Source organism: Opisthocomus hoazin, chromosome 14, assembly GCF_030867145.1.
Source record: "Opisthocomus hoazin isolate bOpiHoa1 chromosome 14, bOpiHoa1.hap1, whole genome shotgun sequence".
Classification (NCBI taxonomy): domain Eukaryota; kingdom Metazoa; phylum Chordata; class Aves; order Opisthocomiformes; family Opisthocomidae; genus Opisthocomus; species Opisthocomus hoazin.
The window spans coordinates 2,712,766-2,739,886 of NC_134427.1; the positions used below are offsets into that span (position 1 = coordinate 2,712,766).

At 44.1% G+C, this 27,121-nt stretch overlaps 1 long non-coding RNA gene across 8 annotated transcripts in view; it reads right to left on the reverse strand.

The window, feature by feature from the left end:
* LOC142363144 (uncharacterized) overlaps positions 1-27,121 on the reverse strand; it is an 89,190-nt gene that overhangs the window by 57,562 nt on the left and 4,507 nt on the right. For 6 of the 8 annotated variants that reach the window (XR_012765525.1, XR_012765530.1, XR_012765526.1 and 3 more), the window contains exon 2: positions 6,308-6,445. The exons of the other annotated variants lie outside the window; for them this stretch is intronic. This is a non-coding gene — a long non-coding RNA (uncharacterized LOC142363144). The remainder of the gene's footprint in view (positions 1-6,307; positions 6,446-27,121) is intronic. 8 annotated transcript variants of the gene reach the window in all.

Sequence of the window (27,121 nt, forward strand, 5' to 3'; positions counted from 1 at the left end):
GCATCACCGAATGTACTCGATGTGTAACCCTCCATAGTGTACGATCTAAAGAGCAGGGAGAATACGTGTGCTATAGCCAAGCTACCCCAGCTGAGAGCTGTTTGTGTTTCATATATACCCTTTAGGATTCCCTTCATTATGGGGGAAGGGAGCTATATAAACAGACTCGGGGAAAAAAAAAGAAATGCATTGCTCACATTTTTTTGGAAGTTGCCTCAGGCAGTGATAAGTTACATAAAGTTGCTCCCGTCCCTGTTGTAGTTACGCCAAAGTTATCTAAGGTGACTGGCATGAAGTGACAACTACGAACCTGGAAAATCAAGGTTCCTAAACGGGACCTTTTCACATACATATCATCAGAATATAACCGACAGCCCACAAATAAAGATATGACTTCAAAATTTCATGGTAATCGTGAAGGTTATTCTAAGATTATTTTTTTTTAAATACACAAAACATCTCCGCTTAAAACCAGAGTGATTACTTGTAGATTAGCAGAGTCTGAAAGCAACTATTCTTGTTCCCGGTAGCTGCATTCATGGACTTCATTTAGCCTGACGCTTGTGTAATAATGTGAATATTTAGCTTTTTTGAGTATTTATTCTCTACACTCATGACTTCTAGAAATCCTTCAATATCTATCACCTTAGAAGGAGAAGAGAAAATGAGAGATATTCTGGGGAAAATTACTCCCTTTTCGTAACATTCTTCTTCCCCCCACACATACATTCTCAATTTCCCACACACATTTTAAGGCACTGCAACGCAAGTTTTCAGGAGCTAAATCTACAAGAGAAATCTAAAAGAAATTACTTTTCAAAATAATCAAGACAAAAACGAAAATCTTCCCTAACTAAATAAAATGGCCAAAAGTTCTACGTCTTTTGTGTCTTTTATGAGAGGAATGATTAAAAATGTACCAAGAGCCATGAATGCCGTTTTACTGTCATTTCCTTCAATTAACCTTCACCCGACCTCAGTCCCTAAGGCAATTTCAGTTTCTTTTTGTTCTTCCATTTAAATTCTGCAGTACACCAGGTGAGTACATCTCCGCCACTACAGAACATTCGTGGAGAACAGATTGGTTTTGGAAAGGATTTCAGAGAAACTGTTTGTTATGAAGAATCATTTGCAAAAACCTTACCAGGGAGAATAACAGGTCACATTTATTCCAAAACTGGGATTTTTACGATCCCTGTGGAGTTATGTAATGACTTTTCCTAGGTATTATTTAAAAGCAAACCGCACCAGTTTATACCAGAACAGGACCTCGGTGCTGCTGGCTGGTGGAGGCTTACCAGCCCCGTCATGTTGGCAGTTCTCACCAACGTCTCTGCTCTGCATCTGCAACGATGTCTGCTTCCAAGTGAGTTAGAAAATGTAACTTGCCCACTGGAATGGGAAAAAAGCCACCATGAATAAAAGCTTAAAAAATAGATTATAAACCCTTTGCAGAAGGCATGGCAGCATTCAATATTTGCTCAGAAATCTTATAGTACAATACTTTCTTATTTTAAAACTCACTATTTTTTAATGAGTCCCACGATCTTGGGGATTGAGTAGGAATCATGAAATTTTGCATGCTTAGACTCTGTTCTTCAAACTTTAAACTGCATAATGAAAAATGGACAAACTAGGAAAGGGAAAAAAATATCTACAAAATAGTATAAGATCTGTAAAGTATGCTGCTGATGAAATGTTAAGGAAGTCTGACCTACTGAGTTCATCAGACTGACTTACGGGATGAGTCAATCCTCAAGCATAAGAACTGATATGATGCTGAGGCTTCTGAGAGCAAATTTTTAATCTGCCAGGAAAAATATCTTTTGAGATATTGAGATATTGATAATGAGATTCAACAGTCAAATAAAGCCAAGAATCGAGGTGCAAAGTTTTAGTTCTCGGGAACCACCATGAGCCACCGTACCAGCTTACTCTGGGCTGAAGAGACATTGCATCACATGTGGCCTGTATTATTATTCCAAAAAATGTTCTATCATATAAGTAGAAGCTATGGATTCAACGGAGGCTTTGCTTTTCACTGCTGTCAGCCAAATTTGTGATCTGACTGGATTCTTAACATCTGAGTTCCGTATTATTCTCCCTAGATGAATTTTCAGGATTAAAAAAAAAAAAAAAATTGTCCAAAGCTGTGACACAAACCATCAACACTGCTTGCAAACTGCCATCCAAAAGAATTCAGTTTGGATCCACTGAATTTATGGACATGAATCATTTTGAAATGTTTTATTTCCCCTGCCCTTTTTAATTTTCATTTTCTTCCTATCGGTAGATAAATATTAAATTGAGATTAAACACAAATCTGTTGCATTTCATAATGGTAAAACAGCCTATCGTGGCAATTTCCAAACTCTACAGTTGTAAAGGTGATTCAGTAACTCCGATCCTCTCCTGTTAGCAATTTTATTCTCCACAGCCTGACACTCCCTGATAACGTGAAGGAGTTGCAACAGATAAGTCCTGTTGTTCTCAGTCATGATCCTTTTCTGCTCTTAAATATTTAATAATATTCCTAAAACAATTAATATACACTCTCAAAATTCAGCTATCTTCAACTGCGTTTATGCAAGTTCTGCTTCCCTTTCATTTCTAGATACATCCAGCAAGTGATACCACCTCGGCACATTAGACTGGGTCATCTAGCCTGTGGCAGCTTCTGCACAGTTTTCCATCACATCTCTACCGACTTCTCTAGTAAAATGGCCAGCTCTTGACTGGCAGACGTGCTCACCTGACAGAGTACAACGCTTAAATGGAGGAACAAAAGGATCTGAAACCGCCTCAGGGAGGGAGGTCAGGTGAAGGTTAATCAAAGGAAATGACAGTTCGATGGTATGCACAGCCCTTGAGATTACATATGTGTGTTTTGTTGGGAAATATTTAACTGTTTTTCCTCTATTTAGAAAGAAACCAAAATACAGTGCACATAAGAAAAAAAGGCAGACGAATCCACAGATGTCTCTTAGCCCAGTAGAGCTCGCGTTGATGGGATGCAGACTAGCTGGTGCAAGGTGAAGAAAGCCAAAAGATGACAACTCTTTGTGTGGTTTCACTATTACAAAACATTTCACTATCATAAAATACAACAGAGTAGCTGTGGAGCCAGGGAAATTCAATACAGCTCTCCTTTATCTTGCTCCCATATTTACTCCCAGTAGTTAGTGGTCTTCCCTCAAAACGGGTGCTAGAGCTAAGGAGGGTAAACTATATCTGGAAAATACCGTATTGTAGAAGTATGTAGAAGTCTACAGAATCTCATTTGTGCTTTGTAAGACACTTGGTTTGGCCTTATTCCTGCCTCATTTGCATTTCCTTTCCAGCATTTTTCATACACTTGGATTTTTACTTTCAACAGTACTTTCAAACACTGTTTTTAAGCTTACATGCATGTAGTAAGGGATTTTTTAATGCACTCTCCTCAAACATTTAATCATTAAATTTATTCCAGTATTTGTCCTCAGTTAATTGAGGAATTAGAACCAATGCCACATGACTTATCAATCACAAATAAGTAACACACCTGAGTTCTGATTTCTAGTTTTGATTAAGAAAGCCAACTAGTCAGTAGAACTCATGAAAAATTTTGACAACTATATTTTTATTCTTCCCACAGAATAAAAGGCAAAATTCACTGAATGAATTATTAATTATGAGTTATTCATCCAGCTCTACTAAAAACTAATCTGTTTCTTTTTTAAGCATCAAAAAGGTCTTTCAAATAGAAGTTGCAATAATGAAATATGGCAGCAGATCTTGAAGTGTGCCCTTACCCCGTCTGCAGATATGTAAAAGGTTACACTACCAGAGTTATTAATCCCCCATCACTCTGACAATTGATTTTGAACACAGTCTGTTGCAGTCTTTATAACGCAAGATCATAAATGTTCAAGACTAATTTATTGCTCTTTGTTCCACCTGGCAAAAATTTACTGTCAAACCGAGTTGTGTTGACGCAAAGATGCAGATGAGTGTTTAAGTCTTCTCCGCGTTAGTAAATGGGTTTGCAGTACCTGTGTGTGGTTAGAAACTTCCACAAAGGAGCAAAGAAAGAGGAAAAGATTATGCTGTCTTTAATCAACAGGAAATATTTGCGCAAATAGCAATAGGTATTTATTTCAGAATTAATGGGGAAAGCCATTATTTTAATTTCTCAGTGTTGATATTTTCGGTTTGTGCTCTGCTCCCTGGTGTCTGTCAGGTTTTCAACAGTGCACGTGTAAAAGCACTCACTCTCTCGGCAGGCTGGTGGACCTACCAGGCAAGGGGTCCCCACAATCCAGTGAGCGATATGCAAAACCTGCCATCCTACGTGGCTTTTCAAAATTAGTAATTCCAAAGTCAGAACCAATTCCATTTATACTGGAAATTCCTGAACGTGCCTTTTCTGCTTGTGGCCATCGCCACTGCCCCTGCCCATGCCAGGGAAGCTCCAACCTCCAATGAGGGACAAACCAGCAGAGGAGGGGAGGGGAGGGGGGCGAAAAGGGAGAAAAGGATCCACTTGACGCTGATGTAACACCTTCATTTGTAAAGGAGAAGGGTTGTTTTTACAGAACAAAAAGAATATATTACAACGCAGCTTATTTTAAGAACAAAATCCTGTCCCACAGACCAAGCATTTCATAATGAATGCATTACAAGTTTTCTAAAGCCTACTACAGAAGCAGGGAACTAAAACCCAAAAAACAGAGACAGGAAAGAAAACCAGAAGAGAGTTTCGACATGAGAAACATGCCTATCCAGAAGTCTGCTTCCTAAAGTCTCCAAAGTAGTTTTTTCTCAGTAAAAAGATGAACCCATAAAATTACTGTTCTTTCAAAATAACCACATAATACCTCTTCAATAACAGTTCTCAACCTTACATATTCTACAGTCCAAGAATACAAACTTCATCTTTCCATTATCTAGAGGCAGAATCATTTAACTGTCCTGGCAAGTTTACTCCTTTTGAATTACCATTTTTACCACGATGATGAAGTAGGAGAGCTATCTGACTGCTTGCTAGAACTGCTGCATTCATGACTTGTAGACATCTGTATGATATTGAAATTAATTTCCAGTATAAAACAGTTAACAGAATAACCCTAGATAAAGGCAAGTATAATATTAATTTCATTCTTTTTGTTGGCAATGCTGTACAGCTCATTGCTCAAGTAAAGAGCACTTTTCTGAGCCAGATACAAATTAATTTTACCATTCTTCTTCAAATACGAATTTTAAAAGTCAACTAAAGGCTACAACAGCTTTGAACATTCCAGTGACTGTTTTAATTACCTATCATACAGCTGTGAGACACTGCAAAAGGGAGGGGGGGAGAGAGAAGGGAGAACAACACCTGGTGTACCAGCAATTGTTTTTCTGACATAAAGAAGAAAAAAATAGTTTCCAAGCACTCAGAACAGCAAAAAGCTCAGCAAAGTAAACACAGATTTTTTTATCAGTACATTAATGTGGTGTTTTTATTCTGGACTATGACCTTTCATACTGTCAATAATCACTTTCACTGTTAAATAAAACCACTGAATCTCCAAACGTTAAATATATGAATTCTGACAGCATTTAAACCTTGCTTTTCAACCCAAAGTCGACGCACACGCTGCAGTAAGTTGCTAAAGGCACACATGGGGCTGCTTTCTAGGGTCTCCTTCTCCAGCAAGAAAGCTCGCTGCACTTTTACAGGCAACCACACAAAAAGGCATAATTTTTGTCATTCCAACCCTTGATAGAATTGGGATCTAGAGGCTACTGGGACTTCTGCTGGCCTTTGACACCCTGGCTTCCAGCCCCTCAGCAATCAGTCAGTGCCGGGGTAACAAAAGACCGCTCAAACGTGCGGTTGTCATCCCCACGCTACATCTGTTGACCATGCTGTTTGGAAGTGTTGACCCCAGCATTTCACCGTAAACACCATCGAAATCAACAACAACAAAAACAGAAATCAGAAAGGAAAAGGGATGTCAGAAGTCAGGTCAGAACATTTTATTTGCACGTGTGTCAGTAAAGATAGAAGGAACCACTGAACTAAATTAAATCAAAGCAAACCTGCTAATTAAAACAGCTAAAATTATGTTTGTGAAGATGTGTGACTGGTTTCCTGCTTATCTGCAAATAAGCCTCCCCATAATATAAACATGTTTCTATCTCCACTTCATTTATAATAAGTCTTTAGGCAGATTGTAATTAGTATTTTGAGTTCCTAATAGAAGATCTATTGTGTTGCTGGAGAAATCTTTTTCCTGACCATCAGAACTCTTATTATTTCAGCTTCATTCTCAAGGGTTCTCACCTGTTCTCCTCGTGCTGGTCAAAGTCTTGTAGCCCATCTGCCTGAATCAGATTGTTCGGGTATGCGTCTGAATACCATCAGCTTCAAAACGTGCTGCTTGTATTCAGCCACCAATGCGGGCATCGTGTTCAACTCCACCTAGGAGCCAACGTAGAAATTATTACCAGTTCTGCTTGGGTTCATTCCATAGTTTGCTTTTCACTCCTTCTTGAAAGAATGATCAAATTATCAAGCTAGGAAGCAGAAGAATGGGGTCAAACCAAAAGTTTTGCACAAAAATAAGACTAATAAAAAAATCAACTTTTTGTTTCTGTTTTACTTATTCCCAAGTTCACAATGCATAATTTTATACAAACCCAATTACATAGCTCAGTGATTTACTGGCAAAGCTGGCCAGGAGAAATTATCTGGCTTTAGCTAATGTGTTTGCCTATTGACAATCAAAACAAATCCATAGAAAATTGCAAAATGGCCACAAAGAAAAAAAAAGGTCGAGTCAGAAATGTATCAGAAGTGATACAGTATGCAAGCTGAATAAATCTCACCTTATATTCTGTTTTCACTGAATAGTTGATAAACCATGGTCACGAGTATGGAGTCAATCTCTCAGCTCATGCACCATTTATTTATCCCAGTATTTAACTTTAGGCATGTAGGTAGTTTCATTGGCTTGGAAAGCACGGTGTTTTCTTTTTGCCCTTTTCATAATTTTTTAAGGATTAGTCTGCACAGTAAACGGATGCGCGCACTGACTTCAACAGGATTGCTCCGATGTTTACAGTTACCCCTGGGTTGGAGCAGGTTTTTTAGATTCAGAGCTATAAGGCATGAGGCCACGGAGCTGCATGTGCATCGCATTAACAAACGGCTGCCCAAATGGAGTGCGATCCGATACCGGTGTCTTGAACATGAAAATTGTAACCAGTAACACTGCAATAACGCCTGCGTACTACTTACACTGACTAATATCTTTTTTGTTATTGTTGAAACACTTCTGAAACAACACAGGATGCCTTGGGTGGAGCATAGGCTCTTTCTATAGTTAGTGTAAAGTGAAATTTCTAACATAAACAAAAAAAAAGTATGATTTTTTTAATAGTACGCCAAATGATTTCAGATTATTGTATATATTTTCCCTGGGATGACCACTGGGCAAAACCCTCAGTCAGACATTTTGTTGGGCATGGCCCAGAGTTCATTTACTCACTTACCTTAAAGCAACTGCCTCCTAAAAATACATCAAACTGCAAATATGTTAAACCCCAAATTTTGCCGTTAACTGCCTAAGCCAGCACTAAGTCCTACATCAGTCAAAAACCCCACTGATGTCAGCATGACTTGTGACAACAGGAGATTTCCCTCCCCTCTGTACAGCTATAAAACTGGATCCTTGGTGAGTATATTTGAATTCTGTGGATTATATATGATTAAACAGATTTGGATTAAATCACGGCGATGGGCTGCCTTATCAACAGCACGCTGTCGGGACCACGTTGATGTACAGTAATCAAGGTGACCTTACAGACTTGTTATGACTCTGATCAACTTCAGTGGATGGGGATTTTTTTTTTTTTCTTACTCTGCAAAGATCAGGCTGCAAGATGTAAGGAGCTCAAGCGCTGTTTTTCTGATGAATAGTTTTCATGCCTTAAAATTATGATTCAGGCAACAAAGAGCAATCTTTCTTCCAGGGGAAGCCGATCTCAGCTAAACTGCTTGAGCTCTGTTTCCTTCATCGGGATGGGAAATATGGCTGGCTGTGCCTTGTCCTAGCATGCAAAAAAATCCAAATAAAGGAGAAAAACATCTGCATAAAGAAATACACCAAAATCCCACCCAATCCAAGTTTGCCTTTCATTACTTCATTGCATTATCTCACCTATTCTTTTTTAAATTAATCTGAATATTGCTGTGAAACCTTTTTTTTTATTACTGTGGTTACCCTCCATTTAACCAATAAACATATAGTAGGGTTAACAATAAACAACAGAAACAAATGTCCTCCTCGGCAGAGTAGCGAGGATACAGCTGAGAAATGGATTTGGCAACCCAATTCTACAAGAACTTGCAGCTAGCCAGAGCTAAAGCGTTAACTGCCAACACTCCAGACATCTCACGGGCTCCTGCTCCAGCAGAAGGGCTTTCGCAGCCTGGCAGCGCGTGCCCTGTGGATGCCGACACACATCCTCATATTTAATAAGGGTAACATTTGGCAGCCATCGCTACTGAGGTCATTCTAAGGGAAGGGAGGAAAAAGAACTAACAGATATAAAAAGGCAAAAAAAAAAAAAGACCCTGGCTGCCAAAGTCTGGGGGCTTGGCAGAGTAACAGAGATAAACTAATCAGCAGCGCAGCTTTCCTGCACCGAGGCTTTCAGATCTCTGCACAGAACCCGGTGCCTCTCCCCTTTGGGCTGAGCAGCCCAGAAGTTCCTGGATCCATACGTAAGGTTGAAGAGAAAGAGGGAGAAAAAGAGAATGTAGTGGTACAGGAATACTTTCCTGAAGTTTACGGCAAGTTATACATCAGCTCAAAAAGATTTTTAGCCCAAGATACCAGATAAAAATTTCAAAAGGCTTACTGGGGGTGGAAAGCTGTTACATAACCTCTTAACACTTCCAGTAGTTTGTGCTGCATTACATCTCGTACAGACACGTGCAGCAAACATCATGCTCTGAACCTCTGGATTCCCACCCGCACTGAAGGACCTGGGCTGTGCGGTCAGGTTGTGGTGAAGCCACAGGTCAGGAAACTTCCTCCCCTTGAACATCCTTCCTCTAAATGAGTCCCCCACCCCGTCCTCTCCCCCACTGAGGACATTTTTAGTAAGATTGCTGTGCAGCTAATTACATTACCATGGCATCCAAGTACCACACAGTCATGAGACCTACTTCTGTTAACACCCCTTGGGTTTGTGGAGAGGAGTTAATAGGGAAACATCCTCACGTTTGGAGAGCTGAGGCACAAGGTCAAGTCGTTTGTCCAACAGCACTGCAGAAGATGCACAGGGCAGGGAATTGCTCGGTGCTGAGTAGCTGCCGGAATGGACTAGAGCCCAAAGCAGCTGTGTGACCACCTACTTGGCCAGCCACCATGCCCTCAGAGCCACTCTCAGGAGACAGTGCTGGGACTCCGAGAGGAAACCTTGAGCAAATAGAGCAAAATACTTGCTCGGCACCTGCACTCTGCAGCCTCCAGCTACACCATCAGTCCTCACACTAGCATCGGGCTGAACTGATGGCCCCAGGGCCTTGCCAGCTTCCCAGAGTCCTTCCTTGTGGAGTGCTGGTGCCTGCTTCTGCAAAGGCAACTGAGATGTTTGGGCAGCCTGCCCCCAGGCAGAGCTCGCCCTGCAGACGGGAGCAGTGCAGATGCCCATGTCAAGCGTCACAGACCGTGTGTCCTTTTGCTCTGCAACAAACACATTTCTGCGGCCAACATCAGGGAACTGGAGCTTTTAACTGGGCCAGCTTCACCAGTCCTCTTGCCCAGCCTTGGTATTCCGATGGTATTCCTTGACTATGAGCTTCCTACAGACAATGGTCTGAACAGAGCTACCACTTGCATGGATTTCCCATCTGCCCCAACTCGTGTGACCTTGGCTGAGACAGCTACTCTGATCCCTTTCAGCTCTTCAAGAGCAGAGCACAAACCCGAAGAGCTGTTTTCTCCATGCTAATCTTCCATGCAGAACAGAATTACTCTTTATTTCTAAAGCCTCTCAGCGAGTTCTCTCATCTGTTTTCATTCACTTTCTCTAACAGACTCTGGAGTCACGTCTGTGCTGCTGGGAGAGTTTGGTCATGACTTACTTCAGCCCGTGTTCATAGGCCTAGTACTGCTACTAGGTCAGTTTAAACCTCGAAGAATTGCGTGTTTTCATTGGTGTCACCATCTCTCACTGCTAAAACCTTTCTTTTTATATACTTGCACAGCATTTTCACCAGATAATTACTAAAAAGACACGGCAACAAAACTCGGAGTGGAGGGCTTAAGCCCCACTCATGGAAGGCACACCCTGCCCAGTCCCACTTCCAACCACACCACCAGCACAGGCTGTATGCTGGGAACAGGCTTAACCACAGCAGTTTGACAGGCTCTTGATTTATTTGATTAACATGAACTCACAGCGCTGCTTCCTGAACCTGCCAGCCAGCCGAACTAAGGCAACCAGCTGAGTACCAGGATGTATTCTACCGCTGAACTATCTCGCTGTGTGAGGCTGACATCTGATCAAATTGAGAGTGCACTTCAAACAGCCAGGAGTGAAGGACTTTGGCCAAAGCTGTTCCCCACCAGAGAGCTCACTTCTAAGATAAAACTTGTTCAAACCACTGCCAGAAAACATGGACGTCATGTTGTTGGTCTGCTGTAGGTTATTCAACATGCAAAACTTAGAGTAGCAGACAGATTAATTAATATAGATAACAAAAACAGTAGCATATAATCTTAAAAGAAAGAGATGAAACCACAAAGGACTATTGTTTCCCTGTGGTACGGCGGTATTGTTTTTTTTCAAACATCCAGTCTCGCTTCAACTGTATTTTTAGAGGAATAGCAACAGGCCAGATACAGCCTTGGATAGTCGGTGGTGGAGAGAGAGAGTAAAGAAAACCCTACTCCTGACAACCAGCATCTACCCTTTAAGCTGCAGAAGAAACATCTGCCTAGCTACTCATTAGAGATGGGATTTGCCAAACGCACTCCTCGATGCTCTGTTATGCCAGGTAGCACTACGTGTATTTTCTCCTTCCACGGGGATGTAGTCTAAGCCATTCGTATTTAGTTCTCCCGTCCCCCTAAATCTTCTCCACAAAGGACACTGTCGCCACCAAAGCTCTGCGACAAGGATGGTTTATATATCTGACAACCTTTAAACCCCCAAAGAAAGGGAGAGGGAAGTGGTAAAGCTCTCTGAAGAGCTCTTTGGTGGAACAAGCAGAATTATGAGCAGCAGGAGAAATATGAGTAATTAAGACAACAGTATATCTATATCTTACGGCTGACAGAGCGAAGCTGCAAGTTAGCTCTGGGCAAGGTGTTAGCAGAGGAAAGAACTGAGCAGGCTGTTTCTAATGTTATTGTTGAAAAGCCAGCCCAGGAAAAAGGCTAAAGGGACAATTTCATTAAAAAGAAGGAAGTAGATTGGCTTAAGAGAGCAGTGAGATGCAGACTGGTAACATTAAAGGAACAGGTCAACAGCTATCCGTAACAAGACAAGCAATCGTCTGGGGAGTCAGCCAACGTGGCACTCTTACTGTTCTTAAAAGAAAACGCTCTTAAATTATCTGTCGGTGGGTTATACGGAAATTAAAGCTGCGGAATTGCAGCACCGCGAAAAACAAAGCACTAGGGTGGGTCGGGGCTGCAGGAGAGCAGACCACGACTCTTTCCAGCGAGCAGCCCGAAACAGCGGCTGGTTTCAGGCAGTCCACGCCCATCCAGAGCCGGCGTGGTGGCCAGGACACGGCGTTCGCTCCTGCCCGTGATCCGACCGCCACGTCCCCGCACCAGCTCCGGTGCGAGGACCCGAGTTGCAAGGGCTGTGCCCCCCGGATGCCATCGGGGCTGGAACCGCTGCACGGCGGGGACGGACCCGCTCCCGCGCCGCAGCTCCTCTGACAAGTGCATAAACTCCATTTCTCTCCTTCCTCCGGCGCTCTGCATGCTCCAGCGATCCCCCAGCTGGCAGGACGGCCCTTTGTGGCTACAGCAGCATAGTTTATAGCAGCCCTCAGGCTGTGTTTTCCATCTAGTATATATAAGTGAATTAGTGGAAAATTTGAGCTTACACAAATCACAGAGCCAGCGCGGAGTTTGTCATGGCCGGGCAGCTTTTTCTCAGGGCTGGAGCAACGTTAAGGAGGTGCAGTGGGCTGCATCCATGGTTCCTGCACTGCAGCTGGGTTTAGAGCTGGGAAGGGAACTGCTGTTAGTCGAGAGGAAACAAAAAAAAAACCAGACCAAGAGCAGCTCCCATATCTACATAGATCGAATGTATGGCCGGCACAGTCACCTGGGGCTCGCAGCCGAAAAGATCGATGCGCAGATATTCAGACGGAGCAGCCTTCCTCCCTCACCTCCCAGGCTCCATCTGTGTGAAGGAGGAGACGGGGATTACACAGAGTGCAGTATTTGTGCCGGAGAAACGGCAGAGGGGTTGCTCCAAATTCACGTTATGGTAAACAAGAGCAGCGTTTGTCCGAACGATAAGAGCTGTAGCAAGAGCAGAGCCAGAGGGCACCAAGTGAGGGTCACCAGCTGCAACTGCTGTTGCCACCCAAGCAGAGGAGCTACACATCTGCAGCAGAGGTGGAAAGATGGAGGACGGCGGAGGCTGGGAGGTGCCAAAATTCTCTCGCTACAGTTCTCAGGTGATTTCCCCAGCACGCCTCTCAGAACATCTCGTACAGCCAAGCTTCTAGCCACGTTCTGACCAAGTGCCCCAGCAGCTACTTGTTCCTGCTATGCCTTTCTTTCTTTGCACTTACAAGTCCCGACCCTTCTCAAGAATTTGTCTGGCCCTGTCAACAGAAACAGCACTAATTTACCTAGAAAATACACTTGGAATACACACTTTACATTGAAGCACAGGGTAGGTATTCCTTGTCTATTTTTCTTCCTTACTTTCTCAGCCAGCGCCTCAGTGAGTCATGGACCATGCCATCCCCGGCCACTCCATCACTTACTTGGTATAGAGAGTCTGAAGCAAAGGGGTTTCTTGCTACAGATCGTTCTTTGCCGTTTTCTGTACTATACAGGATCATGTGAGCCTGTGCGAGGAGCCTGCATCGCCCTTTCCTGCACAAGACGGAGGGGAAGACTGCTCTCTGCACATTTCAAACCACAAACTCTAATGGCTCCTTAAAATACACACTTTCATTCAGCCCATAAATCAAAATAGGTAGTCGAATCCTGCTTACAGATCTAAATCCTTTTTACACCCTTGTGTAGCTCCATTATGTAGCTAAGGTGTCACGCTACCGATATATTTCTGCCTCCAGCTTCAGCCAGATCCTAGCACTGATTGAGAGCACCAGAGTGTGCAGCCCTTAAAAACTCAAAAATTTTTCACATTTCTGAGCGCCAAAATGCATCTGAAATTGGGAAAAATGACCTCCTGTCATTTAGTTGACTTGCCAATGAGTTTATTCACTCACTCCTCCCGCAGAGCAGTTGTTTCATGGAAATGCAAAAATGTTGAATATTCCACCGCGACACAAGGCAGAGCTACCCGAGTCTCACCCCAGTGCCAAGCAAAGACAATCACAAGGCTGAAACCTCTCATCGGCTCCGTTTCATATAAAGGTGAGCATCTTTACAATTCTTTGGGATATATATTGTTAGAAAGTGAGCTCAGAATTTCATATTATTATCATATGATAGGCGGCATTCCTTTGATAAAGGGTCAAAGATCAGGAAGACAAGAAAAATAAGGAAATAAAACCCAGCAACGGTCAGATCTTTAGCTGGCATAATTGGACACCGAAGTCTACGGAATTGTGTCTATTAGCAGGAGTGGGTGATCTGACCCATATGCTTACCACTTTCAAGTAGAAAGATTAAAACAACACGCCTAACAGCAGAAATGGGTTATACTGCATTTCTGAGAGGTTTGGGTTGCCTAAAAACTCTGGAGAAATCTGCAGCCTGCCATCAGAAAGACTTCAAGGCTGTTTACCCAAACTCCCCAATAGCTCCTTCTAAAAAAGGATGATGAGCAACCATGTTCAGCAACACAGATTTTTAATGTAATCTGTTTATAGTTTTAGAACAATTTCCAGAATAGAACATTTTTCAAATGTCCTGAGCCTTTAGCTTTCTCACTTTGATCATCTCCCATCACGTTATGGTTCAGAACAGAACGTGATGGAGCCAGGCTAACGAATCTGCCAGAAATGACATCAGAAAGCGAAGTGACCTGAAAAAAAAAGTGCTTTATTTGAGCACCACGCTCTTCTTGAACATTTTCCTTCTTATTTTCTTATACATTTCAATTAATGTTTTACTTCCACTGGATTTATTTTGCTTGCATGAAATCTCAGAGCTTGTTCTCAGAAAAAACTCCAACTGAAAACAAAAGGAGCCTTATTTGACCAAGGGAAGACTGTAGGAGGTCCTCAGATAACAATAGCAAACAATTCTTTTTGGGTTGCACAGTTTAAATAGCGAACTCTTTCTTAGGAGGTTAACTCTATGTAATAATTGTGGATTTTGTAGCCGGTGGAAGGGAGAGATTGGTCTTTGACAGAGTTTATATTGCTAGCCTGATGCGAGCAGACAGCTGCAAAAATGAGGCGATATCAGTGATAAAAATATTCCTTCTACGTTTAGGCAGGAGGAATTGCACAGTTGCAAAGGGCAAATCCTGCTGGCCTACACACAGGCAAGCAGTCCGCACACACGAAGGCAGGGACGGACGGACACGGCATGACTGGTAGGTGGACATACCGACGTAGTAGGGATTTACTTTAAATATTTTTTAACACTTCATGTGAAATTTCACATATATAGCTCGCATTCCTTTTGGAAACTTTATCTACACAATAGCATTGATTGCACGTTTAATTCAAGCCACATTAGAATGGGCAAATAACTCGGTTAAAAAAAGTGTTGTAATGATAGCCCCCATCCCCCTCTAACTGGTGTAGAAACAGATAATTTCTACTACTAAAAGCGATGAAATTTGGTGCATTTCCAACTTGTATTTTAACAATGCATTACCTCCTGAATTGCTGCATAAATATTAATAGACAGCCTGATATGGAACTTTTGCCCGTAATGCCCTTGGAGAACCATAATCATGGCGAGTGGAGCAAAAGAGATGAGAGGGTGCGCTGAATATGGTGGCTCTATCCCCCAGCTTCGCAGAGCTACCCTAGGTCAGGCACTTGCCACACAGCAGCACCGGTGAGCAAGATCTCCAAGCCTAGACTTTGTCTAGCAGGAGATGAAAATCCTGTAGACGTTAATCTGCCTGATACTCCTCTGCAAAAATTTCCGTTGATACCAAGAAGAGCTACACTGATTTGTCTCCAAAATGGCTAGGCTTAATTTTTGACATAGTGTACTTTTAAATTTCATCCGCAGATATCTGCTACTCAAATCACCTTGAAAATTATTATATGGCATTTACCTACCTGAATTTTATCCCTCTGATACAAGCACATTAAAAGTCACGACTGCTCTGGCTACTGTTTACAAGCGGCCAAGTGAAGCTCCTCCGAAGCCATGCTCTGCCTTCCTGAAAATCAGTCATTTATTCAGATCCCTAAATATGGGCTTTGGGGGCTGAAAGTCAGGCCACCCTTTTGGAAAAGCTTTTTAGGCAGCCTTTCTCCTCTGCCATAGGCCACGTTTCTGCTTTCTGAGAAGATGACACTCTTGTTTTTTGTCACCCTAGTGCAAGAACCTCGCTTGAAACCTCTGAATACCGACAGTAAAAAGTGCAAGGAGGAAAGATCTCTGTGTGCAAACACCTACTGCACAGCTGTATTTTGGACACCAGTAGACTATGCTAAGGGTTAAGTTAATTTAACTTTCACCAAGTTAGAAAGCTATGAAAGTTTAATCACAGATGAACTCCAGTGGGCAGTTTGGGAGCTCACAGACAAATGTTCTCATTTTTATTCTTTATAGGCAGCGCTCAAATCATCGTAAACCACATTTAAGGAGGGAGAAATTTCATGAGAGGTGGGAGCTGTTTCATGTGATAGAATAAGAGAAAAAGGCAACTTACTCTTTTAAAATTTAAATCCAACAAAATTACTGGAAACGCCGGTGGAAAGAGAACGCTGAGAATTCATTATTTTGTTTCAAAGTTAGTTTATCATAAATCTGCCCTCTGACACGTAATAACTAGTAACGTTTCGAAGGTTATTTGATAGTAAGTTCAACAGTGTAGGTGACTGAACATGTGAGCTGCATGATAATGAGTCCCAGGGGAAATCAGGCTTTAGGATGCAGGGTGAAGCATCCCTAGGCTTGTATTCAGATGGAAAAAACATATTCAAAAGTTTATTGTTTATCTCCTCAGAACATCAAATAATACACAGTCCCTCGAATCAAATGTATAAAGCACGCTAGAAGACTGTTTGCTGGGGGGAACTGACTTGATCCAAATTCAAAAAAAAACCTAGTAGCTTGTACACTGAAATGCATAGAGAGATTTTGATATAAAAAGTGGAGGGGAGTATTTCGGTTTGTTCTTTTACAGAACTAGAAGGCACAGCAAGTCAATTTTCTCTTGCATCAGGCTCTAGAAAGAGGAGCTAGAGAGCGTTCAAACTAGTTGTTTTCATATCCTCGGTACAATAGAGTTCTTTAGGTGTGACAAACACAAATTGCGTTACTCATCCTGAAATTCATTCCCAAAGCAGGTTGGCTGTAATTGATTAATTCAGAGTGTACAAACTAATTTAAAGCCAATAATGAGAGGCAAAGATTTTATTTTTCAGCAGGGAGGTGTGGTACGCACACCCCACTCCAGCAGTGTAATAGAGCCCCACCTCTCAGCTCGTTAAGCTGTTAAATAACGAGTCTGATGCTGCCCTGACCAAAGTCAATGGTAGTTTTGTCATTAGCTGTGCTGGAAGAGTATGTAAGACAGAATTTCTTTTATATGAAACTCTCTGTATTGCAAACACCGAGGGCAGCAGCGTTCCAAGCCTGTAACTACCCGGGCGCTGGCATCGTGCCACCCCGCTGCAGAGCGGGGATGGAGGGGACGGGAGCCGGGTCACCCACCTCCTCCGGCCTTCCCCGGGCACGACCCATCCGCAAAGCAGATATTGCTGCTCGTCTCCAGCCCATGCACATTGCTGCGCGTGGAGAAGTTTGCGGAGGAGGCGTTGTGTTTAAGGGCTCTTGTTGAGGTTGGACAGATCGTGGAGAACACCACTGCCAAATTTCTGTCTTAAGAGAAACATCTCGGCTCTTAGAAGTGCTCAGACGTGACTCCTGCTGTTTAGGTGTACACCTGTACCTGGCAAGCACACCAGTTACCTGCTTTTAGCAGAGTTACGTAGTCTTCCCTGTATCAAGCGGCTGTTATAATGTATTTTGAACACCGAAAACAAAATTAGACTTTACTTTCAAGGTATCTTTCAATAACCAAAATCCATCTTCTGTACGTATTTTTAAATTGTCCTCCTTTTTTAATTCATTACCTAAATTGTTGCATACCCTATACTTAGGCAGTGAGAAGTGATGCAGCATACATCTTACTTAACTTCACTCCATCAGTCCTAACCCTCAATATTATGATGGTTTTTTTCAGAAATTTAACTGGCAGAGGTTTACCGACACACCACAAATCCTAGTTATCATTGAAACTCCCAATTCTATATTGACAAAAATCAGAGGTTGAAACGCTTTTATCTTGACAAGCTCTAAAATATCCAGTGAATGTTTTTTTATTCGCTTACTATATCAGTATATATTTCCAACATTACCATTTTCCGTACCTGAACTTCAGGAAAACAACAGCATTTAAAGATGCACCAAAGGCAAAGATAAATAAAAACAAGCAAACGGGTGATAACGCTGTCTAAAACGCTTTTTACCATTCCTAGCAAGGAATTGCTACGTAGAAGATGATCCAACCGAAAAACTAGCGCATTCTCAAAGGTTACGAAGAAAATGTGTTTAGAAGTGATGGCAAACTTTCCGGATTCATTCCTTGAAATATTCCGTTACCCACAGTTCAACTTTTTTACAGATACAAGGCGTACTGAGAAAATTCAAGCTATGTTACGATACCAAAGACAGGAAAAATGGCCACGGAGCTATTAATACAGATATTATATAAGAATGGACTAAAAAGAGATCAGTCGTGAACTTCTCTTATTATTCCAGAAAAGAGTTAAAAATGTGCGTTAGTCTCTCTCTGCCCGGCGCGGCGATATTAAAACGTGCATAAATCAGCTCGCTCGTTTTCCTCCCGAGCCCCACGCTCCCGGCTGCCAGCGATCGGAGGGATTCGCAGAGCCACGCCGGGCAGCTCTACTCGGGGTCCTTCCTCTGTGTGGTCTTTCCGAACTGTCGTTATCAGCTTTCTGTTTATTATTGTGCCTCAGTTTAAAGGGAATTTGCCAAGTGATCCCTGGACTCCAATCTTTAGGCCTGTTGTCAGGACAAATTAATTTCTGTGGAAACCCACTGTGCCTCAGATACCATCTAGGAAATGTAGGATTAATGGAGTCCCTGTACAACAAGCTTTGTAGTGCAGCTGCTGGGGGAAGGGAGCCGCTCTTGGAAGGGAGAAATAGCACAAATAAAGCCCTGGCACTTGGGGTCAGTTTGGGGGGACTTCACGCTTTTTTACTACCTCAGCTCACACCGATAATATTTAAAATATAGTGTAGTAACTGAGTATGGACGGGCAACATTTTAACAGAAAGAGCAGTGAATGGAACCTCTGTGTTACCAAAGATGAGGGATCTGAGGTCTAATTATCAATATTTTATATTTTATGCGCTCAAGCCAATCTCTTCAGTAGGTAAAAACAGGATATTAAAGGAAACCGTCTCCTGTGAATCTTAGTAGAAAATAATGAAACTCAACACATAATCTTTTGGAAAAGGGGTATTAAAGCTGGATTTCCTACAGGGCCAAGTCATTACAATGTTAGCTGACATTTGAAACTCTTTTTTTCAAAACGCGTATTATTTCATTGTTAAAAATGTCCAACTGCCCCCTTTCTTGCAATAAATATACTTTAGAAAAGACTTTCCTGCCTAGAAAAAAGAACTAATTTTTTTTTTCTTAGAGATGCTAAATTAGGTCTAAATTTAGAGATGCATCAGCGTAAAGTGATGTTTACCCCTTGTGTGTTCTCTTTGTCCACAGTATAGCAGAGAGAAGATAAGAGGGAGAAGAGGGACAGAGAGGGGAGAAGAGGGGAGAAGAGAGGGGAAGAAGAGAGGGGAAGAAGAGAGGGGAAGAAGAGAGGGGAAGAAGAGACCACTCCCATACGTTTTTATGGATGCTTTTCTCATTTTCAGGAGGATGACTCTGCCCATGGTTAGACATACAGGTTTAATATCTTAAAAATTGGGAATTCTTACCCTTATTCTTTTCTCTTCAAAAATAAATCAGCTGATAATATAGAGAGAAAGACAGTGGACACACAGGTCCACATTCTGTATTGTATTACATCTTGTGACTCCCCTGTGGAATTGGTGCATTGTCAGTCAGCCCTGAAGTCAGCCTAAAATGGCACTAAAACACCTGGGGGGGGGAAAAGGATACCACTGCTTTAAGGTCAAATGCTACAAGCAATGTTTTATTTTCTAGTGTGGTTGTGATGTTCGACTGTTAACGGCGGTGCTAATTTTGCCACAGTGCATTTCCAGTGCGCTACTGGTGCCTCGCAAGCTTGGCAGGTGCTGATGAAGCTGAAGGTGCAGCAGAAGGCTCCTGTGACGTCCCTCTCCAGCTCGCAAACACCTCGGCGCCCGCTGCGCTTCCTTCAGAGGGCAAAACGGGAGCGCTGCAAGCAAGCATGGGTTTGGTGGGGTGCCACGTTTGGTTTGGGACAGCATTTATGGAGAAGATTCATTTTGAGAGATTATCTTACTGATCTTCAGCTCACCTGCACACGAGAACTACTTTCTTTCTGTTGAACATTCCAACTCAGTGTTTTCTTCCCTAACTAAAACATTTAATCTTGAGAGACTTGTTATATGCCAGTTTTTACTATTACAGAAATTCAATTAACTCCATAATTATGAACACAATTACCATGGAGCGTTACGTTTCATGGTAGCATCCACAAGGCACACACAAATACACTCCATTTTACGATTTAAAACTTACAGTAATCATAATAATAGGCAAAAATTCCCAAAGATCGCTCTTATTCTTCGGGTCGCATGCAGTGTTTTAGGCATACAAACAGCTTTTAAACATGTTGTTCTTATTTTGGCAAGGAAGCGTTTAATGGCAGCAAGCATGCTATCTGCCACCAGCGGGGCTGGATTCCCGGGTGACAGAAAGTCACCCAGACTGCGAGGATTTACCTGAACCATCAGCCCAGCCCCATTAACTCATTCCACGACAAACCCAAACCCACGGCAAAGGCGGTAAATGGAGCCCCAGTGATTTATGCACGAAGGGGGAAAAAACTAAGCTAAAAGAAGAAAAGGAAATCATTTATGGTGGAGGAAGGCAAACTCTGCCGAGTCTTTTACAACTTTATATACAAGCGCTGCTAAGAAAAGAGCCTCCAGGCGAGGGGAGGCTGCGGAAAACCTTTCTCACCCCGGCACGCTGACCAGGGGTTCCAGGGTGGAGGTGGCGGGTCGAGAGGTGGGATCCATACGTCTGGATATGGCAGGAACCATCACGCAAACCGGCCACGGGTCGCTCTCGGAGCAAGGGGGGGGGTTGCGGGCTGGACCGCTGCCAGGCGCATCCCCAGACCGCTTCATGGTTAAAGCGCGGCCGGTTTTTTTATGCCACGTGATGAAGCGCCAGGTTGGGGTCAGAAAGGGGCCTAAGGCGGTTACACGTGGGGTTTTTTAGGACCGAAATGGCTAAAAGCAAAGTTGAGGAGTACAGGCACGATATGGCCTCGCAGAGAGCTCAAGGTGGGACTCAACACTCCCGGTACGCACACAGCCCTCGCAGAAATGCCTCAGGTCACGGTCGCCACACAAAAGCCACCGTTCACTTGGCCTTGTCACAGAGCCTGAGTATCTGCGGCATCTCCTGTGCCATAGGCATCTGTTGGCTCCTCGCTGGAAACCTCTGGTCGTGCCCTCGTCGCGTTGGGTACGCTGCAGCCTCTGCGCGTCGGCGGTCGGGCTGCGTCACTACCACGCTGCGAACCCTCTTACACGGGCTTAAATTATTTCAGACATGACACAAAATAGCCCTGGTATCACTCACGCAACCTTTCGCTCAGACTAAGCCAACCTCCAGTCCACGTAACTCCGCCGAGCTCCCCGAACGTCAGTACCGCTGTGCCCATTTACGGCGACTGAAGGTCTGTTCTTCGTCCAACAAGAACCCGACTCTGCCGACACAGCAATATCTACAGCGATCTCCACCTTCGCCTCCTCTCCTTTGTAGGAGGTTTTCCCACCTACAGGTGCACAGGTGGGCAAGACTTCTCCAACGCAGCACCCAGGGCTGTATCAAGAGACGTCCGTGGACTTTAAACGCACAACAAGTCAGCGGTGTTTTATTCTAATCACTCTTCGAGTAATTGAAAATCAGAATTACCCATGTGGCTTCCCTAAATAAAAAGTGATCTGCAGCCTACAGATCTGAATTCAAAGCATGCTCATGTGAGACACTCCAAATACGAAGGCAGTTACAGCTCGGCCCTCGGTGGATGCTAGTCACTATTGTAAAATTATTGCACGTATTATTTTAAAACAATAAAGCGAAGAGTAGAACAAGAATCGGGGTCAAAGCGTTTCCAGACTTGCCAGGGGTTAGGTCTCACCAGCAGAGTAAAACCTTTAAGCTTTAATGGAAAACTATAAATGCAAATATGTATAAAATGAACCATAACATGGGCTTCTTATGGAAATTCATGTCTCATAACAAGAACGGTACAAATATTTCATAGCATGTCCAGCCCACTGTATATGAACATTCGTGCTTTCCTCGCTCCTGGCACTATAACCACAAAAAAAGGTAATTTAATGGCACTGGTAATGGGAGTTATCCAGTCTTGGGGTATGGAATCTATACCTTGAGAACCTGGATAAGCCTGCAATCCCGGTCCATGCATGAAGCAGACAGGAAAGATGGGAAGACGGCATCAGAGGGCTCAAAGCAGCGAGACCCCGACCCAGCAGCCCTCAGTCTTCGCCATCCTTTAAAAACACACCGGCTATACCACTGCAAAGCACGTGAATTGTTTTCTAAAACAACGTCTCACTCTGCCACAGAAGAAATTTAGTCCTTATTCCTCTTTAATATTCATGAAGTCCAGAGCTACATTCGCAGCTAAGTTTTAATTTCAGAAACATTCTGACATTTAGAAAGAACAGATTCCAGCCCTGGTTTCACACTAAGTTTTTTTTCCCATTATCACTGTTATTACTGGTATTAGTATCACTGCAGAAGTGATTAAAAGGTCCTGGACTTCTTATTAAAATAGCCTAGATCTGCTCCCCTCTCCCTCCTCAAGACATATTCTCTTATTTCATAAACAGGAATAATTTTTCTGGAAATGGAATCTGAAGTATTGCCTATTCCTCACTTCCCTCTGGAACAGAGGCACTTTCGCTGTTAAATTGTATGTAAGAATTATTCTCGATATTTGAAGGAGAGGCAAAAATATTGACTATTTAATGCCGAATGCTCCCCAGATCTGCTGGTAAAATGTGAAAATAATAAGAGAACAGCACCAAGCCGAAGCTTCAGAGATCTCAGGGAGGTCTCGGAGAGAGATCCCTCACGGAAGCCAGCAGCGTTAGTCCCTGCGTCTGTTTGCAGGGCAGCGTTTGCTGAAGCACAGGCACTCGCGGCCGGGGATTTCAAAGGCAGGGCTGCTTCAGCTGCACTTTGGGGAAAATGCGTTTCTGTTTACCGAGATAGCCCGGCGGTTTAGCTACGTGTGTTTGTGCATCAGACCTCTTCTCCATATTCTTCGCTAAATAGAAATTCAAAAGAGTCCTAGACGTAGATTAAACGCTTTCAAAAATCAATTCTAGGCTGGCATAGAAGTTAACCGGTCTGACCTCGTGATTACAGACTGAACACTTCCTCAGGAAACAAGGCGGAGGAATATTTTATGTTTCCAGGATTATTTGAGACAGTACCACCAAGTATAGAAATGAGAAACCACGGCAGTATGGAAGGGAGCTTCTCTACGGGTAGATGGACGAGGCATTAACACAGGGCTCACTCGGGAGGCTGGGACACCGTGGCGTTAAAAAACATTAACGACAGGCGGTGCCCAGTACACAGCTCACCCAAACCGTACCGATCACTTCGAATCTCACGTAGCACTGCGAAAAAGAGAAGCACGTAACCTAGTTCCTACCTGATTACTCCGATTTTTTTTTACCTCTGGAACCTTAATATCAAGATACACAACGGCCAAGAGACCAGTAGTAAGATACACACTTATTCTAATGGCTAAAGAGCATCTTCCAAACCACCTGGGCAATGACACGGAACAGTTACAAAACACACTTCTTCAGTTCCATATTCCTGAATATTCCATATTTAACGCCCATTTACCAATGTGCCTTGCAACAGCGTTTTTTTCCCCTTCTTACCAGTGCCAACAGCAGGGCGACCCCAGAGCTTTCAAGCAAACGTTTGCATTAGTTTGATCGCGTCAACGTGCTGCCCGGTAATTAAATACGGTTTGTATTTTTAAAGCGCGCGCTGGGCGATGCTCCGCGCCGAGCCAACCCGCCTCGCGTTTGTATCCACCGCCTCGCAGTTCTGGGAAAGCCATAAACTCGGTTGTCAAAGGTAAAAATACTTAACACAAAATTGCTTCTAACTCTTTGGAAACAGTTTGTTAAAACTCCCGGCATAGCGTTTGGCTCTAAACAAGTTTCTAGACAAGCCTGCGATTTTCCTGCTCTGAAAACAGACTGCTTCCCCTCCACGAAACCAGAACAGAGGGGCTGAGAGAAAGGAAATTATTAAGCATTCGAGCGGGTTTTTTTTTTTTCCAACAAAAACTAAGATAGAGGTCAATGAATAAGTATGTGCAGGCTGGAACTTAAATCCTCTGGGGTGACTGTAGGCTAATTAATAATTAATGCCAGAGCCAGGGTGTTTGAAATGCAGATGTGATAACTGGAGGCCTGGCAGAGCTGTTCAGAGGAAGCAGATTTGGATGCTACAGGGAATAGGCACTCCCTTGCCGGCTGGCTCTGAAAGCAGACCTGGGTGCAAAGCAGGGCCCGTGGTTTAGATTATATTCCCCTCAGCTGTTAATTACCTGAACCCGCTTTGAAGTTTTTCCCTTTTTATCCTCTGCATGAAAAGAGATTGGTTCAGCCAAGGGACTTGAAAAAATGATCAAATACACGGAGCAGAGGAGGGGAATAGAACTTCAGATGTAAAAAGAGATAAGGAAGAAAAACACTCAGGGAAACACACAGGAGCGGATTAGGCAGCGCGCGAGCGGGGCTCGATGTTTCTAGCGAGTTGCGCCGCTCCGAGTTATTTCAGCCATGGAGTAAACCCCCGTGCATTCCACACGTAGATTCGTTAAGAGGAATCTCTCGTTACACGTATATAGTTTACATTAATTATTTGACGAAAGTACCGTAGGTGATTTCCTACGCTATTTTTAATTCAATAAAGTCATTTAAACCTCCTTATGTTTGGGGCTATTTAATGGGGTGTGTAACATTAACAGAATCACCAATGAGCTGTTACTACAAGTATGAAGATTTTTTTTTTTTTAAATAATAAGAATAATAATGACTCTTTTTCACAAAGGAGAGACGGGCACAGCTTTCTCAGCTCCTTCAGCCTCCCAGCAAGCGGGGACCGGGCTGGCACGCTGGGTCCTGGCACAGGCAGGGTTGATGATGGGGATGAAGGCAAGGTTGGTGGTGATAATGGGGATGAAGGCAAGGTTGGTGATGATAATGGGGATGAAGGCAGAGGGATGCTGCCCGTACCCCGCCGGCAGGTGGGAGGCATGTGGGCACTTCACCCCCGAGCGCAGGACAGCCCCCCGTTAGCAGAAGGTGGGGGGTACCACAGGTGACCCCGCCGTCGCGGCCACAGCCTCCCCACCCGTTTTGGCTTCGCAGTGACACCTCTTCCCTTCTCAAAGCGTCTCCAGAGTCTCTTTATGTTTTTTGCCGCTCTTCCCCACTCGTTAGAGCCTGTCCCTTCAAAGGCTTCCCCGGCTACGCTGCCCAGCGACTTCACTAAAACCCGTTAAAACATGGGGACGGGGAGATGTTTTCTTTTTTCTTTATGGCTCTTTTGGGGGTGGGGGGGCTGTTTTGGCTCTTTGTTTGGCTGTTTTGGGGTTTTTGGCTCTTTGTTTGGCTGTTTTAGGGTTTTTTGGCTCTTTTTTTGGCTGTTTTGGGGTTTTTTGGCTCTTTTTTTGGCTGTTTTGGGGTTTTTGGCTCTTTTTTTGGCTGTTTTGTGGGTTTTTGGCTCTTTTTTTGGCTGTTTTGTGGGTTTTTGGCTCTTTTTTTGGCTGTTTTGGGTTTTTTTTGGCTCTTTTTTTGGCTGTTTTGTGGGTTTTTGGCTCTTTTTTTGGCTGTTTTGTGGTTTTTTGGCTCTTTTTTTGGCTGTTTTGTGGGGTTTTTTTGGCTCTTCCTTTTTGTTTTTTCTTTTTTTTCCCCCTGGACTACAGCAGGCTGAAGCAATCTCTCACGAACTCGGGGCCGCCTGCATTTAAAAATTAATCTGAAAACCTCTTCCAGGCACAGGCATCTCGCGTTTAAAGCCTGTCACCCCGGCATCTCGGCACGGCCTCTCCTCCCCGCTGACGCGGAGACCCTCCGGATCCCTCCTCTTCAGAAACCGAAATATTTTTACCCAATTTCTCTTTTCCAGCACCGTCTCTCGCCTGGATGTGAGGGAAAGGGGGAGGTACAGCAGCCCTAGGCTGTAATTCGCGATGGGGGGGGGTGGTGACCCAGCCGGGTGTTGTTTACCTACAAGCATCGAGGTGAGGATGAGGAAGGCGGGGACCGCCTCCATCATCCCCGAAAGGGGCGTGGGAAGGGCGTGGGCGTTGGCGTCACGGGCGTGGGGGGGCCGGGGGGGGACTTTTAATGAAATCCTAACATCCAAACGGTTCTCTGCTAAATCCTGCTAATTTTCTAGGTGCGGGCTGTGAAGTGAATGCGAGGAAGCATTAAAAGGGAATTGAATTTGCATTCCTTCTGCTACAGGCACATGTTTACATGACCTTTAAAACAGAATTAAAGCTGTATCATCAGCAGCTGTAGGCAATTCACATTACTAAGGCAATCAAATCAGAAGGCTAAACTAACTATAAAACATAAATTAAACTGATAGAGAATCACCCTAATTCACTAGGTTTACTCGCAATTTACTTCTCCGCTACTAGTAATTTCTAAACAGTTTGGAGAAGGAGGGAATAGCAAAACCCTTGCAGGTGGCACTCCAGAAACGCGTTGGCCGAGGAGGGTGCGGGGACAGGACCCCGGGCCCGGGGTCCCCCCCCCGGCCAGGGGACGCCCCTCGGGCCCGCACAGCGGTACCCGCAACTCCCGCACCGCAGAAGCCCCCGGGCTGGCTCCAGGCTCCCGGAGCCCCGCGGGCTCTCCGCGGGACCTCCACGCACCCCGTTGGTTTTCTAAAACACGAAATATCTCGGTGCCAAATCGTGGTTGCGTTGCACCCCTCCCTTCTGCCCCCCTCCCCGAGAGGGAAGCTCCCCAAAGTCTGAAGTACGATCGGAAAAAGAAAAAAAAAAGATTAAAAAAAAACCCCAAAAATCGATACCGCCGGTGATCTGATTACAAGTTTGCAGAGTGCGTTTCCCCGGCTCGGCTCCAGCGCTCCCGGCCCCCCCCCCCAGCACACCGATTTTGATTTATTCCTATTTATTCCTCGCAGCCGAGGGGCTGCTTCCCCCCACGATGGCCACTCTCCCGTGTGTTCTTCCTTTCGTCCGGAGGACTGAGCCCATTCCTGACCCCCCCCCAGGCCCCCCGTCCCGGGGAAGGGGTCGTGCAGCCTCCTGAGGCTTTCACCGGGAGCTGGGGAGGGGGAGAAAATGTCACGGGGGTTCCCGCAAGCTGGGGGAGCAGCTCAGCCCCAGCAGCTGAGGGTCGCGGGCTGGGGTCTCTGCTGGGGGGGGGGGGGGACGGACAGCGAAGCGGAGTGGA